The sequence below is a fragment of the Choloepus didactylus genome, chromosome 11 (assembly GCF_015220235.1).
Source record: "Choloepus didactylus isolate mChoDid1 chromosome 11, mChoDid1.pri, whole genome shotgun sequence".
Taxonomy (NCBI): domain Eukaryota; kingdom Metazoa; phylum Chordata; class Mammalia; order Pilosa; family Megalonychidae; genus Choloepus; species Choloepus didactylus.
The window spans coordinates 18,790,548-18,811,334 of record NC_051317.1 but is presented as its reverse complement, the minus strand read 5'-3'; the positions used below and the strand labels follow the sequence as shown (position 1 = coordinate 18,811,334).

At 38.9% G+C, this 20,787-nt stretch overlaps 1 protein-coding gene across 1 annotated transcript in view; it reads right to left on the bottom strand.

Moving 5' to 3' along the window:
* Positions 1 to 19,183, bottom strand: part of FAXDC2 (fatty acid hydroxylase domain containing 2) — a 35,980-nt gene extending 16,797 nt beyond the window's left edge. The window contains 1 exon segment of the mRNA XM_037799200.1: positions 19,032 to 19,183. The gene's annotated coding sequence lies outside the window, so the exon portion shown is untranslated.
* Positions 19,184 to 20,787: the final 1,604 nt, after the last annotated feature.

Below are 20,787 nucleotides of genomic sequence, written 5' to 3'. Positions count from 1 at the left end.
TTTTCAAATGTAGTCTTACAAGAATTGGCTAGAAGGACAATTATTAGAATGTGTTTGAGAACATAATTTGAAAGTAAGAAAGGAAAATCTTTTTGAGAGTCTTAATAAAATTGATATTTAACAAAGGAGTAATTAAGATTTGGTCTTATTTTATAATGTGATGTTGCAGAAATTTCCTAGTTATAGAAAGAAAATAATCAAATGAAGAAAATTTTTAAAAAGAAGGACTCTACCACACTAATACCATGGGTCAATAATATGGGGGGAAAAGGCTTACGGGAGGATTAGCGTTTTCTTTTTCATTTTTATTTCTTTTCTAGAGTAATGAAAATGTTTTAATTTGATCATGGGGCTGTATGCACAACATTGTGATGATACTGTGAACCAGTGATTGTATCCTTCAGAAGGTTTCTATGCTGTGTGACTATATCTCAATAAATTACATTTAAAAAAAAAAGCTAACGAACACAGGTTAAAAACCAATTACATTTCTACTTATATAGCAAAAACAAACAAAAACCACAAAAAAAAATGACATTGTCCATTATATATGCTGAATGAGGAGTTTGGCCATGAAAAACTTAAGTAAATATGCTTTTATTTATATTCATCAAGGTCAGTACATACAGAAATAAAAACTACTTTGAGTTTTTAAAAAATACTTTATTATACATAGATAGCCTAATACTTTGGTACTAGAGTTTTGATCTAACTTTTGAGGAAGATATTTCATATGCAGCAAGTAAATGCTAGTTCTGTCAAGAAAATCTACAAAAATATGTCCCTCATACTTTTACACATCCTGTACAGAACTTTCTGGAATTTCTTAATGTATTTAGAAAGTACAGCAAGCCAAATACAAATATTTGTAGACAAATAAACAGTCTGACATAGCTAGTGTTTCCCCTGCAATTAGAGTATACGGTATATATATGTATATAAACACATGGACTATTTCAGAAGCAAGAGACGTAAACAGCAGCTCCAGTTCTTTAAATTATACTTGATCACAGAGGCGACAGGTCTCTGTGACAGACATTATTTTCTTTCAGAACACTTGTGTCAACACAACTTGTCTGACAATTTGGCAGCTCCACATTAAACGCATCCTCTTAGCCTTGTGGCATTAGGGTTGTAGTGCTACCCATTTGTTGGGCCTTCCAGTGTTTCAAACTGGGGTTCAAGTTTGTCCATCAAAGCAGAAATCTTCTTTCCAGGTTCATCCTCCTCATGCAGCATCCACAGACCTGCCTAGACCTGCCTGAGTAGACTTGACTTTGCTCATTGTTACTACAGTTTGAACTCTGGCTGCCAAACATTGACCCTAGCCCTTATTCTCAAAAAAGAAATTGCTTGGCTTTTCTGATGGAATGTGTATTCAGCATGAATTCTTTTTCTCAGCTAGATCCCCACTTCCTTCGTCTTGGACATCAGCTTCCCCAGCTGCCAATTGTGCCTGAGACACTGCAGGGCATAAAGAGCACATTAAAGAATTCACATGAGGGTCTGTCTACAGTAAATTGATGCAGTGGAGGTTATCTATATTTCAAGTACATGGGTTTCTCAAGGAAGTCCAGGTAGCCAGGACATCTGCTTGCTTTTTCAAAGTGTTCAGTCACAGATGCTGCCTATTTGTGGGCAAATGAACAGGGTATTGGGAGCTCCTGTGACTTGAATATGCTTGTTTCCTGAAAGTCTTTCCCACTTTACATGCAAAGTGTCAATCTGCCCCAATTTCATGCCATTCCTAGTGCTGAACAATGAGCATACAAATATAAAGAGTACAAGGTCCAGCCCCAAAGAGACTTGAAATAGGAGTGGGATGAAAGATTCAAATCCTCCTTGAACTTTGCTCTGAGGAATAAGTAGGGTCCAGACTCAAAAGGGTCTGGCTCCCCCTGCAGGTCCTGCCTGGCTGGAAGATTAACCCAGAGCAGGTCTGAGAAGATTAAGGAGTCAAGAGGGCTCACAAGTTGCTGTCTTCCAGAGCAGCTCTGTCAAAAAAATATAATACACATGCAATTTTGAATTTTCTAGTTAGTGCATTTAGGAAAAAATAAATAAAAAGGTAAAATAAATGTAAATAACATATTTTAGACCCAATATATCAAAAGTGTTATAATTTCTACATATGGCTCCAGCCACATTCTGAATGCTCCATACCCACATATAGCTAGTTGCTGCCATATTGGACAGCACAGCTGTAGATCATTGCCATCAGAGAAATTCAACTGGACAGTTCTTTTCAAGATATCCCAGACTATACTTTGATTTGTGAAAATAATGACATAATCCACTTCTCTAGGTTGGATATAGAAAATTATATCTATGCCCAATGGTCCTACCTAAATACTGAGTCTGTGTGTGACAAAATTGCTTATATATTGCCAGGCAAACAGCTGGTACTCAGTATATAATGGTTTAGCTATGGATGTTTAAACTGTCAATTCTGCTATCTCCTACCCATACTTTTCTTAAAAATTCAGTTTTATTGAGATATATTCACATACCATACAATCATCCAGATGTACAATCAAATGTTCACAGTACCATCTTACAGTTGTGCATTCAGCACCCCACTCAATTTTTGAACATTCTCCTTACACCAGAAAGAATAAAAACAAGAATAAAAAATAAAGGTAAGAAAGAACACCCAAATCATTGAATCCACCCCCATCCCACCCTATTTTTCATTTAGTTTTAGTCCTCATTTTTCTACTCATCCTTCCGTACACTGGATAAGGGGAGTGTGAGCCACAAGGTTTTCACAACCACACCGTCACCCCATGTAAGCTACATAGTTATACAATAGTCTTCAAGAATCAAGGCTACTGGGTTGCAGTTCAACAATTTCAAGTATTTACTTCTAGCTATTCCAATACACAAAAACCTAAAAAGGGATATCTATATAGTGCATAAGAATGCCCTCCAGAGTGACCTCTCGTCTCCATTTGAAATCTCTCAGCCACTGAAACTTTATTTTGTTTCATTTCATTTCCCCCTTTTGGTCAAGAAGACAGTCTCAATCCCACCATGATGCCAGGTCCAGGCTCATCCTCGGAAGTCATTTCCTGCATTGCCAGGGAGATTTACATCCCTGGGAGTCAGTTCCCACATAGGGTGGAAGGTAGTTCGTTTACCTGCTGAGTTGGCTTAAAGAGAGAGACCACATCTGAGTAACAAAGAGGTTCTCTGGGGGAGACTCTTAAGCACAATTATAAGTAGGCTCAGCCTCTCCTTTGTAGCAACAAGTTTCATAAGGGAAAGTCCCAAGATCAAGGACCCGGCATTCCAAATTGTCAGTCCTCAATGTCCATGAGAATAGCAGTAATAACCCAGGTTCCTACCCATACTTTTATCACTTGAGAATTAAAAAAGAATAATTTATTTAGGACTCACCTCTCCTCCCTTTTTACCCTCTACGTGCCTCCAGGTGTTTTCATAGTAAGCTCAGTTCTTGTGTATGGTGCATTTATTGGCGAGTTTCTCTCTTTTCACTTGTTCACACCCTGCCAGGCTTCTTTAATCCAATATTATTTTGATGTAATTAAGGCACATAATAGAATATGTTCTAGGTAACAGGAACACATTATCTTGACTTCTGGACCATTGGGCAATGTCAGCAGGAATTCTTGCAATTTCTGTATACCCTACTGAATGACTTTTTTGATCTTGGCTTTTCTCAGCCTTTTCTTCTTTAGCACATGTTTTGGCATTCCTAGTAAGCTGTTTTGCAGCAAATTTCAAGTATTTCTCCATATTTGAAATGGCCTCATGACTTTTCTGGGGAGGTGACAGCCTGGTACAATGGTATGGATTTGGTAGCAGCGTGCTTGGGGACCTGCACTTGCCCTGAGTCACAAGTGCTTGTTCGACTTTGTTTGGTATCCCATTACCTGTTTTATTATAAAGCTTTAATAATTGAAAGTGTGGTGCTAGCATGTGAATATACAGACATATGTATGTAAAGATTAGTAATTTAGTAGCTGGTAAAAAGAAATCAATACAAATGGCCTTTAAACTGAACAGATACTCAACCTCCCTCATAACAAGAGAAATGTGACTTAAAACTACACTAAGGAGGAGGCGGGGCAAGATGGCAGACTGGTGAGCTGTAAGTTTTAGTTACTCCTCCAGGAAAGTAGGTAAAAAGCCAGGAACTGCGTGGACTGGACACCACAGAGCAATCTGTCTTTGGGCATACTTCATACAACACTCATGAAAATGTCGAACTGCTGAGATCAGCGAAATCTGTAAGTTTTTGCGGCCAGGGGACCCGCGCCCCTCCCTGCCAGGCTCAGTCCCGTGGGAGGAGGGGCTGTCAGCTCCGGGAAGGAGAAGGGAGAACTGCAGTGGTAGCCCTTCTCGGAAACTCATTCTACTGATCCATACTCCAACCATAGACAGACTGAGACCAGACACCAGAGAATCTGAGAGCTGCCAGCCCAGCAGAGAGGAGACAGGCATAGAAAAAAAAAAATAACACGAAAAACTCCAAAATAAAAGCAGAGGATTTTTGGAGTTCTGGTGAACACAGAAAGGGGAAGGGCGGAGCTCAGGCCTTGAGGCGCATATGCAAATCCTGAAGAAAAGCTGATCTCTCTGCCCTGTGGACCTTTCCTTAATGGCCCTGGTTGCTTTGTCTATTAGCATTTCAATAACCCATTAGATCTCTGAGGAGGGCCATTTTTTTTTTTTTTTTTTTAATCCTTTTTTCTTTTTCTAAAACAATTACTCTAAGAAGCCCAATACAGAAAGCTTCAAAGAATTGCAATTTGGGCACGTCAAGTCAAGAGCAGAACTAAGAGAGCTCTGAGACAAAAGGCAATAATCCAGTGGCTGAGAAAATTCACTAAACACCACAACTTCCCAAGAAAAGGGGGGTGTCCACTCACAGCCATCATCCTGGTGGACAGGAAACACTCCTGCCCATCGCCAGCCCCATAGCCCAGAGCTGCCCCAGACAACCCAGTGTGACGGAAGTGCTTCAAATAACAGGCACACACCACAAAACTGGGCGTGGACATTAGCCTTCCCTGCAACCTCAGCTGATTGTCCCAGAGCTGGGAAGGTGGAGCAGTGTGAATTAACAGAGCCCCATTCAGCCATCATTTGAGCAGACTGGGAGCCTCCCTACACAGCCCAGCAGCCCAGAACTGCCCTGGGGGGACGGCACTCACCTGTGACATAGCACAGTCATCCCTCAACAGAGGACCCGGGGTGCACAGCCTGGAAGAGGGGCCCACTTGCAAGTCTCAGGAGCCATACGCCAATACAAAAGACTTGTGGGTCAGTGGCAGAGACAAACTGTGGCAGGACTGAACTGAAGGATTAGACTATTGCAGCAGCTTTAAAACTCTAGGATCATCAGGGAGATTTGATTGTTAGGGCCAACCCCCTCCCCGACTGCCCAGAAACACGCCCACATACAGGGCAGGCAACACCAACTACACACGCAAGCTTGGTACACCAATTGGGCCCCACAAGACTCACTCCCCCACTCACTAAAAAGGCTAAGCAGGGGAGAACTGGCTTGTGGAGAACAGGTGGCTCGTGGACGCCACCTGCTGGTTAGTTAGAGAAAGTGTACTCCACGAAGCTGTAGATCTGATAAATTAGAGATAAGGACTTCAATAGGTCTACAAACCCTAAAAGAACCCTATCAAGTTCAGCAAATGCCACGAGGCCAAAAACAACAGAAAATTATAAAGCATATGAAAAAACCAGACGATATGGATAACCCAAGCCCAAGCACCCAAATCAAAAGACCAGAAGAGACACAGCACCTAGAGCAGCTACTCAAAGAACTAAAGATGAACAATGAGACCATAGTACGGGATATGAAGGAAATCAAGAAGACTCTAGAAGAGCATAAAGAAGACATTGCAAGACTAAATAAAAAAATGGATGATCTTATGGAAATTAAAGAAACTGTTGACCAAATTAAAAAGATTCTGGACACTCATAGTACAAGACTAGAGGAAGCTGAACAACGAATCAGTGACCTGGAAGATGACAGAATGGAAAATGAAAGCATAAAAGAAAGAATGGGGAAAAAAATTGAAAAAATCGAAATGGACCTCAGGGATATGATAGATAATATGAAACGTCCAAATATAAGACTCATTGGTGTCCCAGAAGGGGAAGAAAAGGGTAAAGGTCTAGGAAGAGTATTCAAAGAAATTGTTGGGGAAAACTTCCCAAATCTTCAAAACAACATAAATACACAAATCATAAATGCTCAGCGAACTCCAAATAGAATAAATCCAAATAAACCCACTCCGAGACATATACTGATCACACTGTCAAACACAGAAGAGAAGGAGCAAGTTCTGAAAGCAGCAAGAGAAAAGGAATTCACCACATACAAAGGAAACAGCATAAGACTAAGTAGTGACTACTCAGCAGCCACCATGGAGGCGAGAAGGCAGTGGCACGATATATTTAAAATTCTGAGTGAGAAAAATTTCCAGCCAAGAATACTTTATCCAGCAAAGCTCTCCTTCAAATTTGAGGGAGAGCTTAAATTTTTAACAGACAAAGAAATGCTGAGAGAATTTGCTAACAAGAGACCTGCCCTACTGGAGATACTAAAGGGAGCCCTACAGACAGAGAAACAAAGACAGGACAGAGAGACTTGGAGAAAGGTTCAGTACTAAAGAGATTCGGTATGGGTACAATAAAGGATATTAATAGAGAGAGGGAAAAATATGGCAAACATAATCCAAAGGATAAGATGGCTGATTCAAGAAATGCCTTCACGGTTTTAACGTTGAATGTAAATGGATTAAACTCCCCAATTAAAAGATATAGATTCGCAGAATGGATCAAAAAAAATGAACCATCAATATGTTGCATACAAGAGACTCATCTTAGACACAGGGACACAAAGAAACTGAAAGTGAAAGGATGGAAAAAAATATTTCATGCAAGCTACAGCCAAAAGAAAGCAGGTGTAGCAATATTAATCTCAGATAAAACAGACTTCAAATGCAGGGATGTTTTGAGAGACAAAGAAGGCCACTACATACTAATAAAAGGGGCAATTCAGCAAGAAGAAATAACAATCGTAAATGTCTATGCACCCAATCAAGGTGCCAAAAAATACATGAGAGAAACACTGGCAAAACTAAAGGAAGCAATTGATGTTTCCACAATAATTGTGGGAGACTTCAACACATCACTCTCTCCTATAGATAGATCAACCAGACAGAAGACCAATAAGGAAACTGAAAACCTAAACAATCTGATAAATGAATTAGATTTAACAGACATATACAGGACATTACATCCCAAATCACCAGGATACACATACTTTTCTAGTGCTCATGGAACTTTCTCCAGAATAGATCATATGCTGGGACATAAAACAAGCCTCAATAAATTTAAAAAGATTGAAATTATTCAAAGCACATTCTCTGACCACAATGGAATACAATTAGAAGTCAATAACCATCAGAGACTTAGAAAATCCACAAATACCTGGAGGTTAAACAACACACTCCTAAACAATCAGTGGGTTAAAGAAGAAATAGCAAGAGAAATTGCTAAATATATAGAGACGAATGAAAATGAGAACACAACATACCAAAACCTATGGGATGCAGCAAAAGCAGTGCTAAGGGGGAAATTTATAGCACTAAACGCATATATTAAAAAGGAAGAAAGAGCCAAAATCAAAGAACTAATGGATCAACTGAAGAAGCTAGAAAATGAACAGCAAACCAATCCTAAACCAAGTAGAAGAAAAGAAATAACAAGGATTAAAGCAGAAATAAATGACATAGAGAACAAAAAACAATAGAGAGGATAAATATCACCAAAAGTTGGTTCTTTGAGAAGATCAACAAGATTGACAAGCCCCTAGCTAGACTGACAAAATCAAAAAGAGAGAAGACCCATATAAACAAAATAATGAATGAAAAAGGTGACATAACTGCAGATCCTGAAGAAATTAAAAAAATTATACGAGGATATTATGAACAACTGTATGGCAACAAACTGGATAATGTAGAAGAAATGGACAATTTCCTGGAAACATATGAACAACCTAGACTGACCAGAGAAGAAATAGAAGACCTCAACCAACCCATCACAAGCAAAGAGATCCAATCAGTCATCAAAAATCTTCCCACAAATAAATGCCCAGGGCCAGATGGCTTCACAGGGGAATTCTACCAAACTTTCCAGAAAGATCTGACACCAATCTTACTCAAACTCTTTCAAAACATTGAAGAAAAGGGAACACTACCTAACTCATTTTATGAAGCTAACATCAATCTAATACCAAAACCAGGCAAAGATGCTACAAAAAAGGAAAACTACCGGCCCATCTCCCTAATGAATATAGATGCAAAAATCCTCAACAAAATACTTGCAAATCAAATCCAAAGACACATTAAAAAAATCATACACCATGACCAAGTGGGGTTCATTCCAGGCATGCAAGGATGGTTCAACATAAGAAAAACAATCAATGTATTACAACACATTAACAAGTCAAAAGGGAAAAATCAATTGATCATCTCAATAGATGCTGAAAAAGCATTTGACAAAATCCAACATCCCTTTTTGATAAAAACACTTCAAAAGGTAGGAATTGAAGGAAACTTCCTCAACATGATAAAGAGCATATATGAAAAACCCACAGCCAGCATGGTACTCAATGGTGAGAGACTGAAAGCCTTCCCTCTAAGATCAGGAACAAGACAAGGATGCCCGCTGTCACCACTGTTATTCAACATTGTGCTGGAAGTGCTAGCCAGGGCAATCCGGCAAGACAAAGAAATAAAAGGCATCCAAATTGGAAAAGAAGAAGTAAAACTGTCATTGTTTGCAGATGATATGATCTTATATCTAGAAAACCCTGAGAAATCGACGATACACCTACTAGAGCTAATAAACAAATTTAGCAAAGTAGCGGGATACAAGATTAATGCACATAAGTCAGTAATGTTTCTATATGCTAGAAATGAACAAACTGAAGAGACACTCAAGAAAAAGATACCATTTTCAATAGCAACTAAAAAAATCAAGTACCTAGGAATAAACTTAACCAAAGATGTAAAAGACCTATACAAAGAAAACTACATAACTCTACTAAAAGAAATAGAAGGGGACCTTAAAAGATGGAAAAATATTCCATGTTCATGGATAGGAAGGCTAAATGTCATTAAGATGTCAATTCTACCCAAACTCATCTACAGATTCAATGCAATCCCAATCAAAATTCCAACAACCTACTTTGCAGACTTGGAAAAGCTAGTTATCAAATTTATTTGGAAAGGGAAGATGCCTCGAATTGCTAAAGACACTCTAAAAAAGAAAAACGAAGTGGGAGGACTTACACTCCCTGACTTTGAAGCTTATTATAAAGCCACAGTTGCCAAAACAGCATGGCACTGGCACAAAGATAGACATATAGATCAATGGAATCGAATTGAGAATTCAGAGATAGACCCTCAGATCTATGGCCGACTGATCTTTGATAAGGCCCCCAAAGTCACTGAACTGAGCCATAATGGTCTTTTCAACAAATGGGGCTGGGAGAGTTGGATATCCATATCCAAAAGAATGAAAGAGGACCCCTACCTCACCCCCTACACAAAAATTAACTCAAAATGGACCAAAGATCTCAATATAAAAGAAAGTACCATAAAACTCCTAGAAGATAATGTAGGAAAACATCTTCAAGACCTTGTATTAGGCGGCCACTTCCTAGACTTTACACCCAAAGCACAAGCAAGAAAAGAGAAAATAGATAAATGGGAACTCCTCAAGCTTAGAAGTTTCTGCACCTCAAAGGAATTTCTTAAAAAGGTAAAGAGGCAGCCAACTCAATGGGAAAAAATTTTTGGAAACCATGTATCTGACAAAAGACTGATATCTTGCATATACAAAGAAATCCTACAACTCAATGACAATAGTACAGACAGCCCAATTATAAAATGGGCAAAAGACATGAAAAGACAGTTCTCTGAAGAGGAAATACAAATGGCCAAGAAACACATGAAAAAATGTTCAGCTTCACTAGCTATTAGAGAGATGCAAATTAAGACCACAATGAGATACCATCTAACACCGGTTAGAATGGCTGCCATTAAACAAACAGGAAACTACAAATGCTGGAGGGGATGTGGAGAAATTGGAACTCTTATTCATTGTTGGTGGGACTGTATAATGGTTCAGCCAGTCTGGAAGTCAGTCTGGCAGTTCCTTAGAAAACTAGAGATAGAGCTACCATTCGATCCAGCGATTGCACTTCTCGGTATATACCCGGAAGATCGGAAAGCAGTGACACGAACAGATATCTGCACGCCAATGTTCATAGCAGCATTATTCACAATTGCCAAGAGATGGAAACAACCCAAATGTCCTTCAACAGATGAGTGGATAAATAAAATGTGGTATATACACACGATGGAATACTACGCGGCAGTAAGAAGGAACGATCTGGTGAAACATGACAACATGGATGAACCTTGAAGACATAATGCTGAGCGAAATAAGCCAGGCACAAAAAGAGAAATATTATATGCTACCACTAATGTGAACTTTCAAAAATGTAAAACAAATGGTTTATAATGTAGAATGTAGGGGAACTAGCAGTAGAGAGCAATTAAGGAAGGGGGAACAATAATCCAAGAAGAACAGATAAGCTATTTAACGTTCTGGGGATGCCCAGAAATGACTATGGTCTGTTAATTTCTGATGGATGTAGTAGGAACAAGTTCACTGAAATGTTGCTATATTAGGTAACTTTCTTGGGGTAAAGTAGGAACATGTTGGAAGTTAAGCAGTTATCTTAGGTTAGTTGTCTTTTTCTTACTCCCTTGTTATGGTCTCTTTGAAATGTTCTTTTATTGTATGTTTGTTTTCTTTTTAACTTTTTTTTTTCATACAGTTGATTTAAAAAAGAAGGGAAAGTTAAAAAAAAAAAAAAAAGAAAAACAAGGAAAAAAAAAAAAGATGTAGTGCCCCCTTGAGGAGCCTGTGGAGAATGCAGGGGTATTCGCCTACCCCACCTCCATGGTTGCTAACATGACCACAGACATAGGGGACTGGTGGTTTGATGGGTTGAGCCCTCTACCACAGGTTTTACCCTTGGGAAGACGGTTGCTGCAAAGGAGAGGCTAGGCCTCCCTATATTTGTGCCTAAGAGTCTCCTCCTGAATGCCTCTTTGTTGCTCAGATGTGGCCCTCTCTCTCTGGCTAAGCCAACTTGAAAGGTGAAATCACTGCCCTCCCCCCTACGTGGGATCAGACACCCAGGGGAGTGAATCTCCCTGGCAATGTGGAATATGACTCCCAGGGAGGAATGTAGACCTGGCATCGTGGGACGGAGAACATCTTCTTGACCAAAAGGGGGATGTGAAAGGAAATGAAATAAGCTTCAGTGACAGAGAGATTCCAAAAGGAGCCGAGAGGTCACTCTGGTGGGCACTCTTACGCACACTTTAGACAACCCTTTTTAGGTTCTAAAGAATTGGGGTAGCTGGTGGTGGATACCTGAAACTATCAAACTACAACCCAGAACCCATGAATCTCGAAGACAGTTGTATAAAAATGTAGCTTATGAGGGGTGACAATGGGATTGGGAAAGCCATAAGGACCACACTCCACTTTGTCTAGTTTATGGATGGATGTGTAGAAAAGTAGGGGAAGGAAACAAACAGACAAAGGTACCCAGTGTTCTTTTTTACTTCAATTGCTCTTTTTCACTCTAATTATTATTCTTGTTATTTTTGTGTGTGTGCTAATGAAGGTGTCAGGGATTGATTTAGGTGATGAATGTACAACTATGTAATGGTACTGTAAACAATCGAAAGTACAATTTGTTTTGTATGACTGCGTGGTATGTGAATATATCTCAATAAAATGATGATTAAAAAAAAAACAAAAAAAACAAAAAAAAAACTACACTAAGATTCTATTTCTCACCCATCAGAACAGCAAAAATCCAAGTTTGACCACATGTTCTGCTGAGGATGCTGACGACACTTTTCAATATATTTTCCTTCCTTCCTTCCCCCTTTTCTTGCTTTCTTTCTTTTTAAAGCTATACCCATTTAAAGTTTACAATGCAGTGGCTTTTGGTATATTCAGAGTTATACATACATAACCACATTCAATTTTAGAACATTTTCATTAACCCAAAAAGAAACCTTGCACTCCTTAGCTGTCACTCCACAACTCCCCAGCCTCCTCAACCCTACACAACCACTAATCTACTTTCTGTCTTTATATATTTGCCTATTATGAAAATTTCATGTATGTGGAATCATACAATATGTGGTCTTTGTGACTGGCTTCTTTCACTTAAAGCATAATGTTTTCAAAGTTCAATCATGTTTTAGCCTGTATCAGTATTGATTCCTTTTTATCACCAAATAATATTCCATTGTATGGATAGACCACATTTTATCCAGCTATACATATATCTACATATACTGACATTTTATCTATGTCAGTCTATGGACATTTGGGTTATTTCCACTTTTTGGCTATTGTCCATAATGCTGCTATGAACATTTGTGTAATAGTTTTTTGTGGACATATGTTTTCATTTCTCTTCCATATATACTCTGGAGTGGAACTTATTTTTTTCTTTTGTTGCCTGTGCTTTTGGAGTCAGAACTAAGAAACCATTGCTTAATCCCTCAAGGTCACTATGACTTAAGTCTATGTTTTCTTCTAAGATGTTTATAGTTCTAGCCTTACATTTAGGTTCATGGTCCATTTTGAGTTCATTTTGGGTGTGATTTAAGGAAAGGGGCCCAACTTCATTCTTTTGAATGAAGTTGTGGTTATCCAGTTGTCCCAGCAACATTTGTTGAAAAGACTATTCTTTCCCCCATTGAATTGTCTTGGTATCCTTGCCAAAAATCAATTGATTGAATGAATTAATGAAGTGATCAATTGATCAATTAACAAAAATAAATGAACATGTATGTGATGGTTAGGCTCATGTGTCAAATTGGCCAGATAATGGTACCCAGTTGTCTGGTCAAACAAGCACTGGCCTAACTGTTATGGCAAGGACATTTCATGGACTTAAATCACAAGTAAATTATTGCATTTATGGCTGAGTACATCTACAATCAACTAAGGAGAGTGTCTTCAGCAATGAGAGACGTTCAATCCAATCAGCTGAAGGCTTTAAAAGGAGAAGTGATGATTTCAGCAGTCAGAAGGGAGAACTTTCATCTCTACTTCAGTCAGCCTGTTTCTCCTGGGGAATTCATCGAAAACCTTCATCCGAGTTGCCAGCTTGCAGCCTGCCTAATGGAATTTGGGCTCGTACTTCCCCACAGTTGTGTGAGACACTTAAATAAAATCTTATATTTACAGATATTTCCTGTGGTTCTGTTCCCCTAGAGAACCCTGACTCACTAATACAATGTCCTTTGAAGTGTATTTTCTCTGTTGAAATAATCTATTTTATAGTTTCTTCTTCACCAAATATCCAGTACTCATACCCATTAAAATATTATGTTGCAAAATGATAAAACATCCTAAGACATATAATCGATATGAGTAAAAGGAGGGAAATACAATCAAAACTAGAGTGAGCAGCACAGGAAGTAAAACTGGAACTGTTATTTCATTTCTTAAAAAAGCTACTTACTAAACCCTTACTAGATGCCAAGCGCTGGGTTAGAGACACTACATGCATTATTTTATTTAATCTTTGTGATGGTGAAGTTCGTGTGTCCACTTAGCTAGGTTATGGTGTCCAGTTGTTTGATCAGGCAAGCACTGGCCTGATTGTTACTGTGAGGTATTTCCTGGGTTTATATCAGAGTCAGTTGATTGTATCTATGGCTAATTATATCTACAAAGTGATTGCCTTCCACAATGAGAGAAGTCTCCTCCAATCAGTTACAGGCTTTAAAAGGAGAACTGATGATTTCAGCAGTCAGAAAGAAGAATTTCTATCTTTAGTTCAGCCAGCCATCTTCTCCTGGGGAATTCACCGAAACTTTCATTGGACTTCCCAACTAGCAGCCTACCCGACTGAATGCAGACTTGCCAGTCCCTGCGGTTGTGTGAGCTAATTCCTATAATAAATCTCTTAATATTTACATATAAAAAGTCAATTGGCCTTAAATGTCTTTGTTTTTATATATGGTAGAAATCTGGGGCCATATGCATGTATTAGCTATTCAAAAATTTTAAATTTCATTTTAAAAATAGATATTAAAAATTAGATGACAAATTCTTCCCTTATTCTGTAATCCCTCAGAATGAATGTAATCTCATTCTGTGTCACCTGCCATACCCACCATCACAGTCCTAATAATTGCACTCAAGGCAGGCATACCTGTTCAGAGGGGTTGTCTTCTGTTAACCCATCTGCCATCCCTATTCGATAGTGTTACAAGCTGGCTGAAGAGGAGCATAGCAGATCTAGTCCTGCCACATGACAAGGATAAAGGAACCTAGACAAAGGGAGGCCAGGCTGAGTTTTGTGCCACTTATTTCCCTCTCTAAGGATGTGTTATTCTTTCTTTGTATTTTTATACTTAGTTTATTATTTTAGATGCATGTTTACCAGCTATGATTTCAGGAAACATTGCTTCCTTGTGACCCACATTTCTTATTGATTACTCACACTGGGGTAGGAAAGAGAATGACCTATAAACTGCCTTCAAATATTTGAGGAGTTAGAACATCAGATGGAAGATGATAAGCTAGCTGCTCACCATTTTCACTGTGAATTACATTACAGCAGGAGAGATGCAACATTTGATGCCCGGTCATGGAGATAGCATCTGACTTAAGAAAAGGCACTAAGATGTTTGGTGTGGTTTAGGTGCAACCCCCATTTGGAGGCAAGAGAGTGGATTTCAGCCTCTCTATATAGAGGGTTCAGGGCCTTGCCCACACCCCTAGGCCTGCTTCTTTCACCATGCCCCTCACCCCCTTCAGCTCCATCTACTGCTGGGCTGACAACAGAGGAAACTATTGTGGCTTGTAGGTATGGAGTTTTTGCCTCAAAGAAAATTCTCAGGGAAACCAACAAAAGAGAAGCAGTGTCAACCTGCAGGCATTCCCTCCTTGTTCTGATACAAAATGGCAGCTGGGATTCCTACACATACTTGAGTGGTGGGGGTGCTCTGTAGTCATATTCTATATGACTTGAGGCTTCTAGAAGAGGGATAAATGGGCAAGCATTTCAGGATGGGAAATCTCAGCTCAAACCTATTGTAAACAACCCTGCCTGGCAACTAGGACAACTGACATTTCTTAATAAACTGTGATTATAAGGATTCTAAAGAATTCTTCTTCAAATGAGCATCTTCTCCACTTCCAATGTCCCCAGCAATTATGAGTTTGGCCCATATCTCCAAAGTGATACCCGTTCAGAGAAGCCATCCCTTCATATAGTGATAGAACGCTGTAATGAGGCAAGGCCATTTTCAATTTGGCAATTTGCCTGCTGCCTGGAGTCCTAAAAGGCATGATTCATTAAGTGCTAGGGAGGTAGTAGGGCTGGGGATCTTTGGGGGTTAAGTCTGTCAAGTATTTTAATGACAATGAACCAAGTATCAAAGGAAACACCTCAAGTTGGGAAATAGTTAGAGATCTAAATGTCTGCAGAACTTTCCTATCATCATGGATTTATCCCTTCCAGTGCTTGTTAGGATATGTGAAAAGATTCATTGCTTTTGCTGAGAAAACCATCCTACTTGGGAAGGAAACTGAGGGGATTTGGGTTTGTTTATTTTTAATGCTTCTTGGACCGTTTGTGCTATGCCACGCCACGTGAACTTCACTTAGAAGTCAAAATCTTGTCCTAGTCCTTTACAATTACCTTATCATCACCCTGATCATCACTCTGAACTTTTGAAGCTACAAAGACATGGCCTTTGGTCTTTAGGAATGCATCAATTCTTTCCATAAACAGTTATGAAAGACATGTTATGTGCAAGGACTTGTGATAAGCTCTGGAGATGCAAAGGTGAGTGAGAAACTCAATCTAGGTAAATAAGCCCATCATTTCAAAGCCGTATTGAAAGTACTGGGCTAGAGTTCTGTGCCAAAGCTAAGAAAGTACTGAGTAGAGCAGCAGATTTGGCACACCTAGGTAATCTTTTAAGGGGGACAATGCTCAAGTTTTCCTCATGTTCCTATATACATGGCCTCCAACCTCAGAACTGAACCTTTTCCTCCCAGATTGTGTTTTAGCTTATCCAAGGGATGCTGAGTTTTAGTCAGACCCTACATTAAAAAAAAAAACAAAAAAACAAAAAAACAAAAAAAAACAAGGATGGATGTAAGAATCTGCCAGATGAATATCAAAACTGCTATTCAGGATATTCCTTGTTCCATTATTTAGTTCCCAAAATGAAGCAGTATAAAGAAACTAGCACACAGAAGTTTCCCTTTCTGGAAGAAGTGGTAAGCTATATTGTAGAATGCAAAGGAAATTAGACAATCTGTTGTTTTTTGTCTTTCCTTTTTGCTTTGTCTGCCAGTGAAATCAGTTAAATGTAATGCTCAATTATATCTTTTGTGTTTTTTCCTATGATGTAATTCTGTATGTAAACAATGATATGTGTACAAGGATGTTCACTGTGATATTATTTTTAATGGCCAAAGACTGAAAACAATCTAAATGCCCATTATTAGAGGATTGGATAAGTAAATCATAGTATAGCCAATAATGAAATACTCTATAGCCATTAAAAGACATGAGGCAGTTCTATGTGTATGATCCGGAACCAGTACAGTGAAGAAAGCAGTGTGGCACATACACAGGTGTGTATGTGTATGTGGGTGTGTGTGCATGTGCTGCTCATTAGGCACAGAATAATACATGGAGTATTAGACTCTCTCTGGAAGAATTCCTAAGGAACTGGTTCAATGGTGGTTTCTGGTGAGGTGATCTTTGTGGCTGGGAGGTCAGGGATAGAAGGAAGGCTATCTTTTTACCATACACCCTTTCTACTTTTTGAATTTTGTACCATGAGCATATTTTACTTATTCAGAAAATTACTTATAGAAACATTTAAAATTAAAAATAAATTCAATGGCCAATGTAGAAAACATTTTATTGGAGATTCCTGGAGTATATAGCACTCCCTTCATTCTAAATCAGATAAATTTCAGTCCTTGCAGGGCTTTGAGAGTCGTCTCCCCTGGAATTGTATGCAAATTTTCCACTTTAATTTTATAGAAGGATCCATAACTTTCACTAGATTATTAAAAGTAACTCTGATTATAAACCAGTATCTGAAAGTTTTTTGGTTTTTGGGTTTTTTTGTTTGTTTGTTTGTTTTTAACAATTTACTTGTCCCCAGATCAAAGCAATAGAAGTTAAGTCACCTTCCTATTTAGTCTACAGGTCACCCTGTAGAAACAATATAAAAGGTATTTAATGCCTAATGGTTTCTAATTGGTTTTTATTTTCATTTTTATTTGGAGCTGTTCTATTGGCCATATCCTTTTTTTAAAATGGATATCCTTTTTTATAGTCACATAACATACAATCATTCCAAAGCGTACAAGCTGTTGTTCACAGTATCGTCATATAATTGTGCTTTCATCTATTGGTCATATCCTTTTATTGACAGCTACCTCAAAGCCTTTTAAGATATAGGCTGGGTATAAAGTATAAATAAACAGAACCAGATATTAAAATTAAAAACAAAAATTAAGGGAGACTAGGATGAATGTCAGTACAATAAGACCTTGATCCTGGCACAAGACAGCTCTTGTTTATACCACAAGGCAGGGCACTGATGTCTCCAAGTTTGTGTTATGGAAACGGGGTGTTGCTGAGACTGAACTGATCAGGGACCGATTATGTAAGTTTGATTTTGGACTCTTCTGCTCCATGTAAACATCTGCAGGCAAAGGGAAAATGACTTTATCTTCTGGTATGGTAAAGTCCCTTCAGCTGCAGGTGAAGCAGCATGTATCTGCTGATATCTGACTTGATTAGAAACAATGAAGCATTTCTTAACATGCAATTTGTTCTTTGGCTAAACCATTATGCCCAGATGCCATCTGAGAGGTTTATCTGGATAGCTGCCTCCTCTAAGCTACACAACTGTATCATTCTGCTGAATATTTTATGCCAAAGCAGATGGTTTTCTGTGCCTCTACCTGCTTACATACAGTTTCATGTTAACAGAGTCATAAAGGTTATGCAGTAGACCTCAAACATGGTTGGCAGATGGGTCCTCAACCATAGAAGTTTCTTAACATCAAGTTTGCCAATGGTAAAGTTGCTCGTCAGAAATTTTTGGCAAGTAAAATCAACAGCAACATTTATTTAATATTTAACATGTTAAAAGTACTATAATCATTATGTTTTTATTATTATGCTTCCTCTCTCTGATTTGACTATTTAAACCTTGTTTCTCTATCTTTTGAAGTCTCCCATCTAAGATCTGGACGTGTCTTAGAGCTCATCTATTCCGATGTCTCCTTTGTACATTTTCATGTTTATGTTTTTTATTATAAAAGGCAATAAAACAGAGATAGTCTCAGTTTATTAGACTCTCTATAGCACAGTGATTAACAGCATGGATTTTTTTTCCTTTAAAGCTTTACGATTCTGTTGTAATTTGCCTCCTCCCTTCCAGGTGACCTTGGAAAATTAAAGAGGAGAAGCAATTAGGCAGTAGTTGCTTCCCCACAGACTCTTCCAGTTTGATTTTCCTCTTTCCTATTCCGACTTGGGAGTTACCCCTCCGCATGGCTTTGGAGTTAAACCAGTCCATCAGAATTACTCGAATTACCTGTCAATTGCTAGAAAAACAAGGTGACAGAAGAGGCGGATAGTACAAACACAAGCATAGGATGCAGACATGAAAGAGAAACAAGTAGGGAACTCTGTACACCAAGGAAAGTTCCCATGACCTTGTTGCCCTGCAAATCCCACCTGCATTCTAGTGGAGAGGACAGGGTTGTGGTAGAGGTGGGAAGAATGCACTTGCTGTCCTTTAAGTGAACTTGGACATGTCCTGACACTGGCAAACAGCTCCCCTCCCCAGCAACTCCCAGAAGCTCCTGCTCACCTCTGCCGTAGGCTGTTTCCAAGCTCCTCAGTGGCTTGCGGCACAGTCCAAGCCTGCTTTCTCTCCTCTTTCTGTCCTCCTTTTGGTGGCTGCTATCACCGCGCTATCACTAACCCTGTTGTTACTCCGATGGGTCAGGAGGCTGGGAGGCGATCGTGTTACAGAGCTGCCAACTGGCTGCAGGCAGGCACCGTGATGAGAAAAAAAAAAAAGGGTTTGTGTTCCTGCAGCTGGAGACAAAAACATCCTTCTTCAACAAGAGAAGAGCTGCTAGACCACATGTCCTTGAAACCTAGAGGAAATTCGCAGTTCAGGTAGGAGTTGGAAAAAGTACATTTAGCCAGCCTAGGGGGCTCCTTTTTTTTTTTTTTAAACTTCATCATCCTCAACTTAAAAGTTACAGAGCCCCTCTGTCCCTTAGGAGGCAGGTCCAGTTAAAGGCTTGGGTATCAGCAAATGTCCAAGGCACAGCAGCAGGCAGTCCAAATTGATAAAAAGTTTGCATGGACCAGAGGACCTCATTCTCTCATTTTTCATTGTTTCCATGGCTGCTGAGGGCAGACTGTTTCAAGCAAGCAAGGGAGGAGAGATGTATCAGCTGTTATTAGTGGTCTAGATGCAGGAAAGCTACCCCTGTACAGGTTAAGTTTACACTTTGATTGAAACTGGTTTGAAGTTAGGATATAGGATCCATGACATGAATGGTGAACACCTTTGAAAGAGAACTGATTTTTTTTAATTTTAAAATTTCTAAATTATTTTTGCATATGTGCATTGATATAAAATGCAAAAGGATCAAAAGAGTACACAGTGAGAAGTCTTTCTCCTCTCCTCCCTTTGATCAGTTTCTTGTGTCCTTCCAGAGCTTGTCTATCTAAATACGAACTTATGTATCTACATGTCTTCCCCCACTTTAGAAACAGCACATAAGGATATGCTTGTTCTGCACCTTGCTTTTTTCACTTAACATTCAAATGTGGAGATTTTTCCAAATAGTACCTTTAAGAGCTGCCGTGTACTTTTTAATGGCTGCATGGTGTCCCATTGACTAGATGTATCACACTTTATTTAGGCTATAAAGACCACATATTGGTCATCTTTTGCTGCTCAGTTCCTTGCACAAAGCAAGGGCTCAATAAACATTCAATGCTTGCTCACAAATTAATTAAATTTTGTACAACTTGTTCATTTTCCCCCTCATCTTTCCTTTCAGAGGTACCAATATATTTTTTTCATATTCCAGATAATTCTATATAGAATGTATATATTCTCTGACAAAGTCTGTTTTGCTCACCAATCAAACCTTGCTACCTGGCTTCCAGTGCCTGTCTTAATCTGGCTCCTTCTCCCTTTCTGTATAACATTAGTTCCTACTACTTCATACTTCCTAATGCTCCAAGCCTCACTGTCATATGCAAACATTTATTTGATCACTTACAGTGTGTAGAAACTTTCTTTCCTAATTTCTATTATCCCTGCTTCCGTGCTTTGCTTATGCTGATCCTCCCACACAGAATTTCTTTCCTTTTCGTGTCTACTATTCTTCCTCCAGTTATTTTCTTTCTTACCTTTTTTTAGCATATGTGATCAACATTCCTAGTGTAGTAGGCAGTTGTTCTCTAATCATTTCATGTAGGGGCTTTGTGTATCTCCATGGCAGTAATAACTGTGGTACACAATAGGTCCTCAGTAAATACTTTCATTGCTTGGTAAGCCCTACAGAGTTGAGCCTCTATAAGTCTGAATCTCCAGTTCT